Here is a 9015-nt window from a genome sequence, read left to right as displayed (position 1 = left end):
TAGCTCCGCAGACTAAAACACCTGCTTGGGCAGCTCCAGAGGCTGAGTAGCTTCATGCTAGGCGCGTGACAAGGGCCGCTTCCTGGTTCTCAGATGTCATCTTCCCCATGCCCCTCCCCCACTCCCTGTCCTCACATGGCAGAAGGGGGAAAGCAGCTCTTGAGTTCTCTTTTATAAAGGCACTAAAGGCATTAGTGAGGACTCTGCCCTTGCTTCTAATCACCAGCCAAAGCCTAACCTCCAAATACCACTACATCAGCAATTAGGTTTCCAGGTAGGAATTTTGCAGGGACACAAACCTTTGCTCCATAGCAGGGCACAGTCTCTATATAATCTTACTTCGTGAAGAGGATAATCTCATAAATTAGTAATCAGGAAATTAGCAGTGCAAGATAGAAAACAGACTTCAAATTCATTATTTTCAGAGAATTCCCATACTCTACACACATTCCAAGCCAACTTTGGGAAGCCTGTGGGCCTAAGCCCAGAGAAGCATCCTGCTGAGTTGCTCAGTAGTTACATTTTGTAATGAACGGATGAATAATTCAGGTGCCAGCGAACAATTTAATTGCAGCCTTATCCCCACTGAGAAACGGGCATTTATGCAACTGCCTTTTTTTATCTAATCGAACTTATTTCCATAAAGGAGTAAGAATGAGATCCCAGTGAGTTGTGTATTACATACATGGAACACAATAAAAATGGAAACTATTTTCCAAAGGTAGAAATAATAAAGGAGGTGGAGCTACTTTCAATCAGGATCACTGATCTCATAAGCAATGAGTGGGAAACTATAACAAAAGAGTATGAAATGCTGCCAATAAGGCTAAAAATGTATCACTAAGGCATGTGTCTAAAATGTGAGTTGTAGTTGAATAATCTGAATCTCTTGGCTGGCTTGGCATAAATGTCTGTCTCTCTCTCTCCTCTCTCTCCTCTCTCTCTCTCTCTCTCTCTCTCTCTCTCTCTCTCTCTCTCTCTGGCATGTAAATGTAATGCTCTGACTTAGTCAACTTTTATACACATTTTAAGGACTCCATTGTGGTCCTGACATGGGATGATTCACAGGTCAAAGGAGGGGGATGGGACAGTTAGCATGACAGACACCCTAAGAGGGAGACAAGCTCGAGGCCTCCACTGCCTAGGAAGAAGGAGATGGACTTAACCTGAAGCTTGGAGGGTAAAGTGCAGATTCAATACACAAGGATCAGTTGGTGGATGGCATCATGCTTGTGGTGGATTGACAACTGGTGGTTGTTACAGTCAATTGAACTGAACCAGGATGGTGCTGGGAGTGGGAGACCCACCTGAGGATTGTTACCAGCAGCATAAAAGGCAGAGCTGGAGAAGAAGGGAAGCTAGAGGGAGTTGTTAGTTTTCTGCTGGAGGACTTTGTCACGCTGGCTTTCCCGATGAGCTTGGCTGTTCTCATTGAAGGAGTAGCTTGGGACCTTGTTGTCACTGAAAATTGCTAGGATTCACTTTGGGGGAGCTCTGGCCCTCACTTTCAGCACTGCTTCCTGCTCCAATGCAGACCCCCCAGCCTGCTAGCCCAGGTCCTTCATCATGCTGACACAGACTTTCCAGCTGCCACCACCAACCTTTGGGGCTTCCCAGCACAGAGCCATGAAACAGCCTGCGTAAGACATTGTGGTGGGCTCGAGACCTCCAGTCGGACTGTTGGGAGGCAGTGCTATGTGCTCTACGTCTTCAGCTGAACTCACCGAGGACACTGCAGTGGGATCCAGGCCCTCAGCTGGATTTTTTGGGGTCTTTAGTGTGAGGACAGATTTCCTGCACTCTCTTGTATATTACTCTTTGGGTGACTATTATAAAATAATTTTACAAAATGTGTACTGTATTGTATTGTTCCCCTTGAAAAACCCTAAATCATGATAACACCTAAGCAGAATTGCCTGTAGACTGTGCAAAGGCAGAAGGTAGAAAGCAAGTGAGCATAGACTTGGGGGAAAGCTTGTTGACAGTCTCAGCATGAGAAAGCAATGACAGGAACGGAAGAACAGTGTCAGACTAGGCTGGGCTTTATTCTACCATAATTAGGAGCTGCATGGAAGGACTCTCAGTCAATTGAGGATATTTTAGAAGGGATCCTCTAGCAGGATAACATAGAGTTAAATATAGAATGTGTAGAAAAAGGAAGGAATTATAGGTAGAGACTTAAGATAGTCACGTATGATTGTTAATTTTATGTGTCATTTGAACTAGGCTTAAGGGATTCCTACAGAGTGCATGGTATGCTGTCTCTGTTGTGTCTGTGAAAATGTTTTGGGAGCAATTAGCATTTGCATCAGTAGGCTGAGTGAAACAGATTACCCTCACCAATGTGGTGGGCATGATGCAGACCCTTGAATCCCAGAACAGGACAGAAAGGCAGAGAAAGGTTAAATTCACCTCTCTCGCTTGGGCTGGGTGATCCACTTTCTTCTTGAACATCAGAACCTATTCTCATGATCTTCAAATTTGCACTGTAATTTGCACCACTGACTTCCCATTTATGGTTTCCCTCAATGGGACATGCACTAAAACTACGCCACTGGCTTTCTTGGGTCTCCAGCTTGAAGGTGACATATTGTAGAACTTCTTGGTCTCCACATTGTCTGAGGCAATCCTTCATAATAAATCAATTTCTGTATATCTACAGCTGTGTCCAATTAGTTCTATTTTGTGGAGAGTCATGACTAATACAAATCTCAAGTAAACAAAAGTAATGAGGATCTGAGCTAATGGGAGAATAAAAAATTTTACAAAGAGTTACTATCAAAGAACAATGAGCAGACATTGGTGTCCTATTGGGTATAAATGATGAGAATAAATCTAATATCATTTTGAAGGTTTAAGTCTCAGCAACAGTAGAACAGCACCCCTCATGAAGAGTGAAACTCAGAAGTGGAAACTCAGCTGGGTGTGGTGGCATGCACCTGTAATCCCAGCACTCGGGAGGCTGGGACAGGACAATTGCCAAGAGTTCAAGGCCAGCCTGGGCTACATGGTGAGTTCAGGCCCAGCTGAAACTACATAGTGAGACCCTGTCTCAAAAAACAAAACAAATGAAGTGGAAACTCCAAGGTGACACCAGACGATGAAAGAAGTGAAGGGGACAGAAACTATGATGTGCTACAGTTTGATTCCCTGAGTTTGAGCTTGCAAGTTAAGAATGTGCTAAGGCTGGCTGGCAAGATAGCTCAGTGGGCTAAAGCGCCTGCTTAGGCAAGCTTAGGCTGGCATAGAGGAACATGGTTTGATCCCCAGTACCACATGCTGTGCCAGCCCTGCCCTCAGGGTGGGCTGAGCTGGCCAAAAAAAAAAAAAAAAAAAAAAAGTGTGCTAAGGGCATAGACCAAGTATGGAGTTTAGCTGAATTCAGACTGCCTTCAGCGCCCCAAGTTCCCTTCCATGAGTGCATCTTTGTTATAGTTTAGATCTAGAATGTCCTCCCAACCCCCATATGTTGAGGCAGGGGATTTTTTTTGCTCCTCGAATGCCTTCAGCGCACTTTTGGCTGGCTGGAGTGTTGTGGGGATCCAACTACAGCAACCTGAGGCTGATAGCTTTGTGGAAGCAGCCACTTAAAGAACTGAGCTAGGGCCAGGCCCCCAGTGCAGGGGATTTTAGAGAGCGATTGGATCATGGGGCCACTGTACTCGTCAGTAGATTGATCGTGGCTGAATGTCTGGTTAGGAAGTGGGGTCCAGCCAGAAGCGGCTGGACCACAACCTGGGAAGGTGCACCTCCTTGTCCTCTCCTCCCAGATCCTCTGCTTCCTGTTTACCATGCAATGAGCAGGTGTCTTTCACTAGACTCTTCTATGCCCTTCCTGCCTTGGAGACAGGTGTCTAAAGGCTGAATCTTCCTTCTAAAAACCAAGGAGCCAAGTAAATATCTCCTTAAATGTTGGGTGCCTGAAACTATGTCCCAATCAGGAATAAATGTTTGAGACCATTTCATCCTGAGGCCCAGGCCTCACCTTCTTTGGTCACTTCTCCCTATGCCACATATCACCTCTAATACCTACTAAGCACCCTCCCATGCCTGAGTAGCCTTCTTCCTGAGACAGTGACAGGTGGCCACCAACTGCCAGCTGTTGGAGTGCTCTGCTGTCTACAGATGGATCTCGCTCCCCAAAGGTGTTTCCTGGCTTGGCCTCGGGTACCCCTGCCCTGCCCCTACAAACACACACGTGCATGCACGCACGAACACACACACACACGGGGTAGGGGGCCTTGTCCATACTCCCACATTGTAACTGAAGAGTACTGGGATAGTGTTCCATACTCTCCAGCCAAACGTGGCTCTCAGCTAAGCCCGTTTCACCTGCTCTGGCTGCTCTCATGCTCCAGCTACAGATTGGGAACCCCCAAGCTTTGGCCCGTAGCTGGCATGTCGAATCCTCCAGGCTGACTCCCCAGAAGAAGTAAGGGCTGCACACCCATTGTGTGCAGATATCGCTCCAGTGATGGGGAGGTTTTTAGAGACTCAACACCCAAACTCACCTCTTTACTGCAAAGTGCCAACACGGCAATTAAGGCTGAACGTTGAGGTTGTAGTTTAGAAAAAACAACCTTTATCTGATGCTTGGCTGCTGGGGCAAGTTGGTCCCATGCCCAGAGGGCCGTGTGCCCCCTGCAGCACACGTGTCTGCCACCACTCCCACACCTGATGACCTGCAGACATGGAGCTCAGAGGAAGACCTGTAGATGTGCGCCAGAGTCGGGGGCACTTTCCTGCAGCTGCCGCAATCAGTCTTACTGAGAACAGTGACTCCCCAGTCGAGTAGACCTCAGAGGGGCTTGTTTTGGTGATAGCGTGTGTACGTGTTTCTTCCATCTTCCATCTTTCCATCTGAAAGGGTAGCAGGCTTTCCGGAGACCAAGGCAGGTAAGGTCCCCACAGAGCCGCAGGAGGAGGTCAGGGAGGTGGCACTGTGGCTGGAGCAGACAAGCGCTGTCTTAGTTACTTTTCACTCTTCGCTGGGACAAACACCCGACACTCAACATTAAGGAAGGAAAGGTTCATTTAGCTCACAGTTTGTGGAGGTTTCGATCTATACTCGGTTGGCTCCAAAGCAAATGGCAGCAGTTCAAGGAAGAGTCAAGGAGGCGCAGCCACAGCGCTGTCCATCAAGCCGCTCTCTTCCTTCCACGCTGACTGTGAAGACCGGCGCTCCACAGCGAAGCTCTACCTAGTCCTAAGTGCCACAGCTGCAAAGTGGCACGACGAAGACCAGGACTTCCCCATGAGGTGGGGCGGGGCGCCAGCAGCGAAGCCTTCCTCAACTCCTCTGTATACACATCTTGTGCTGAGTCACTCTGGGGCGGCCCTGCGCCACCTCCTTGGAGAAGTCCTGGTCTTCACTGCGCCACTTCGCAGTTGTGCCATTTCGGAGGCGCCTGATCTTCGCAGCTGCTCCGCTCTTCGCAGCCAGCGTAGAAGGGAGAGAGAGGCTTGATGGACGCCGCAGCTGCTGCTCCTCCTCTGCTCTTCCTTGTTGATTCTTGTTTTCTGCCGCCATGAACTGTTGCCCTTTGCCTGGGAGCCAGCGGAGTATGAACTGAAACCTCCACAAACTGTGAGCTAAATAAACCTTTCCTCCCTTAATTTTGGGTGTCAGGTATTCTGTCCCAGCAATGAGTGAAAAGTAACTAAAACAAGCACAAGCACCAATTTAGGAGATTTAGTAGCCATCGTGCGCATTAGTGGCACCAGAGCCTGGCGCGGGAGCAAGCCAAGCCCCACACCTGGTAGGAGTCTTCTGATGAGAACAGGTAGAACCCAACCCTTGATAGCAGGTGTCTGGCATGAGATCAAGTGGAACCACCTGGACCAAGTGTCAGAGAAGACCCAAAGGACAGTAGCGACTGACTCTGTGGCCACTGCAGTGGTCCATTCTCGCAGTGGCCCATTCTGCGTGCAGGACACATCGTTCTACTTCTTCCAAGCACCCTTCCTCCCTGAGCACCTCTTTTGTGCTTCTCCTTTTCCTTTTTCTTATTTCAGCCCTAAAATAAGTGATAATTTTTCACATCCACCAACTGTCCTGCCCAATTCATTGACTGGGACAAATAAGAACCCAGAAAATTCTGCTGGTTCCCCCATTCTATCTGATAATAGGATCCCAAAACCAAAGTCAGATTATGATTCCGAAACTATGTGACACAGTCAGATAAAAGGAAAATGCAGAAGGAAGGAAGAAAGGAAGAGCACAATCATTAGGCAGGAGGAAAAGAGCATCCGAGGTCAGAAAAGGTGGAACAAACAGGGAGTCCAGCTCCTAGCTCCGAAGGGTCTCCAAGTCATTTCTTGGGCCAGACTCTGGCCTATGCGTGGGGCCAGCAGTGAGCGGGGGCTGCTGACTGAGAGAAGTATGTGGAACCATCTAGACAGATACTTATGGTCCGTTGGAGCCAATAATTGTTCCAAGGGCTTACTTTTGATTGCTATCAAGTCTGTCCCCTTTCAACCTAAAATTTATTTCTCTAAAAGTGTCTGCATTTTATATTAAGGTTGTTAGAAGGCATTTTAAACCAAGGAATAAAAAGCATGGTGAGCATTTGAACACTCAGAAAATAGACCTTGGGACATTAAATCCTACAGCCTTATACACAGAAGAGGCAGGTAACTGTTTGCTGTTTTAAAGAGGCTTCCTTCTCCTGATACACCATTTAAATATCCTCAGACTTCTCAAAACATCCTTCATATAACTGTTAGAGAACTGCATGTTCAGCATTACCTAATTTGCTCATGAATCTCTTGCCTTTTAATCAGCTAAGTGGCTATCTGCTGAATTTCCCTGATTTATTGATATCTTTTGCAGGCTGAGGATACGTCCAGACGCTAAGTGGCTCAATGTGGATGAAATGGCACATCACCATAATTATGATAGGGAAGAGAATCGTGACTCGGCATACAGAGTGCTTCAGAGACAAATGTAGGCGGCTCCCTTAAAGGGCAGCTCCAGAGCTGCAGAGAAAAAAAGACACGGCCAAGCAAGCTTTCCCACAAAAATTTTCCCAACAGATCTCATGAGAGAACTGGATTAGCTGGCTCAGCAGGTCCTCTGGAACTATGACCTTTGTAGAAATCATGGAACTGGGACAGCACACGGGCTAAACCAAAAGGTAAACCCTGAATTCTGTTGTCGCCTTAGCTACCCAACTGTGTCACACTTGCAAAAGTTGTTTTAACTCTTGAGACCCACATCAACTGTTAAGCCAGAACAATCCCTGACAGAGTCTTTAAATGCATTCCTTAAATACAGTCTGTATATATAGTACACCGTTCAAAAACAAACCATGTTAGCGAGACTGGAAGGACTACGTACTGTTGCAACTGTTACAGCGCCACCTGCTGGCCACCGAAATGCAGTACCTACTGTAATTTGGTGAGGTCAGCTAGCATTAGAAAGGTGAGAAATGGTAACGACCTAGCAATGAAAAAGAACCTAATTTCAAAATACAAATATTGACTGACACTGGCAAAGCCATCTCCTGTCTCAGTGCTTCTGCAGCCCAGTTGCACAATTTATCACATTTATACAGCACTAGGGAACAATCTAGCAACTATTACGCTATTCATCATGGTTTTGTTTAATGACATGAGTATGTACAAACAATACTGAAAAATCAATACTGAGAATATGTTGCGCTTCAAAGGCTTGTGTATGCTCTTGGCTTTTAGCCTTGGGGATTAGCATGTATTTAAACAGATGATTTCTTACCTTCATTAATACATTTTATAATGTAGTACTAAAAGATTATTTCAAAAAGCAAGGGATTATCATCCTATGTGGATGAAATGGCATATTTGTGCCTTAAAATGTTCTGATAACTTAAAGTCTGTGTAATATATATTATATATTATATTATGCTAATTATATTATGTCAGCCCCCCCAGAGGGTCTAATGAGAGGAATTCTAAACCTGCATTATCCAACGTAGCGGTCACCAGCCACGTGTGACTGTCGGGTGCCTGAAACGTGGCTGGCAGCACAGGCGGAAATGATGGTACTCTGAGTAGCTCAGATTACTTAAAATATGCTGTTCAAAAAAACCGTGGAAATAAGTCAAAAGTTTGGGAGCACTTCCATGGAAGCAGCGTACAGAAGAGAGTTAAAGCCCCACCGCACGCGCGTTGACTTACACCAGGACGCACTGCATCGCTAGACCATTATTTAGCAGCCGACTGTCATTCATACATTGCTTCTGTGGACTCAGAGTTTCAGTTTAGGATACCCAGGCTAGGGTAGAATAAGCACTTCCCTGGCAAGCACAAGGGCCTGAGTTCAATTCTCAGTTCTTAAAAAAAAAGGATATCCAGGCTGGACTCATCTCCCATCTGCAGGTGAGGCATAGGTGGGAGAAGGCAAGGTTTAAGAGAAATTGGTGAAAGAACCAAGCAGGAGGGTAGAACTTGCTGACTACATGCATCTGTGCTGAAGGTCTTGCTTTAGTTCAGTCTCATCTTGAATGCTCTGAACCAGAGCAAAGGGCAAAGTTTATTTAATAAACATCGAGGAAGGGACATGACCCCCGATGAAAAGTTGGGCTGGGAAGATAGCCCTGCAGTCTAAGCACCTGTCTGGTAAGTGCAAGGACTTGGGTTTGATCCCCTGTACCACAGGTTGTGCCAGCCACTGAAACCAGGCATGGGGGTACATACCTGTAACCCCAGCACTAAGGAGGCTGAGACAGGAGGATCACTGTGAGTCTGAGCTGCATAGCGAGACCTTGTACCAAATAAAATATTTTTTAAAAATTAATTAAGAAGATGAAAACGGGGCACTGTTGACCCCCAGGAGCCCAGTGGTGGTGAGGTGGGGCAGGCAAACCATAAACAGTCAGCACAGCGCAGCAAGGAAGCTGTGAGCAGGGCTGCGAAGGCCTACAGTACAGCGCAGCCAGCCACGACCTGGGAAGGCTCCACAGAAGGGAGGACATTTGAGCTCAACCTCCACGACACCCTGCTGTTTGTCACCTGAGCTCCGCAGCCTCCAGTCTC

The sequence above is a fragment of the Octodon degus genome, unplaced genomic scaffold (assembly GCF_000260255.1).
Source record: "Octodon degus isolate 3935 unplaced genomic scaffold, OctDeg1.0 scaffold00012, whole genome shotgun sequence".
In the NCBI taxonomy this organism is placed as follows: domain Eukaryota; kingdom Metazoa; phylum Chordata; class Mammalia; order Rodentia; family Octodontidae; genus Octodon; species Octodon degus.
The sequence above is the reverse complement of the archived record's forward strand: the minus strand, read 5'-3'. Positions refer to the sequence as shown.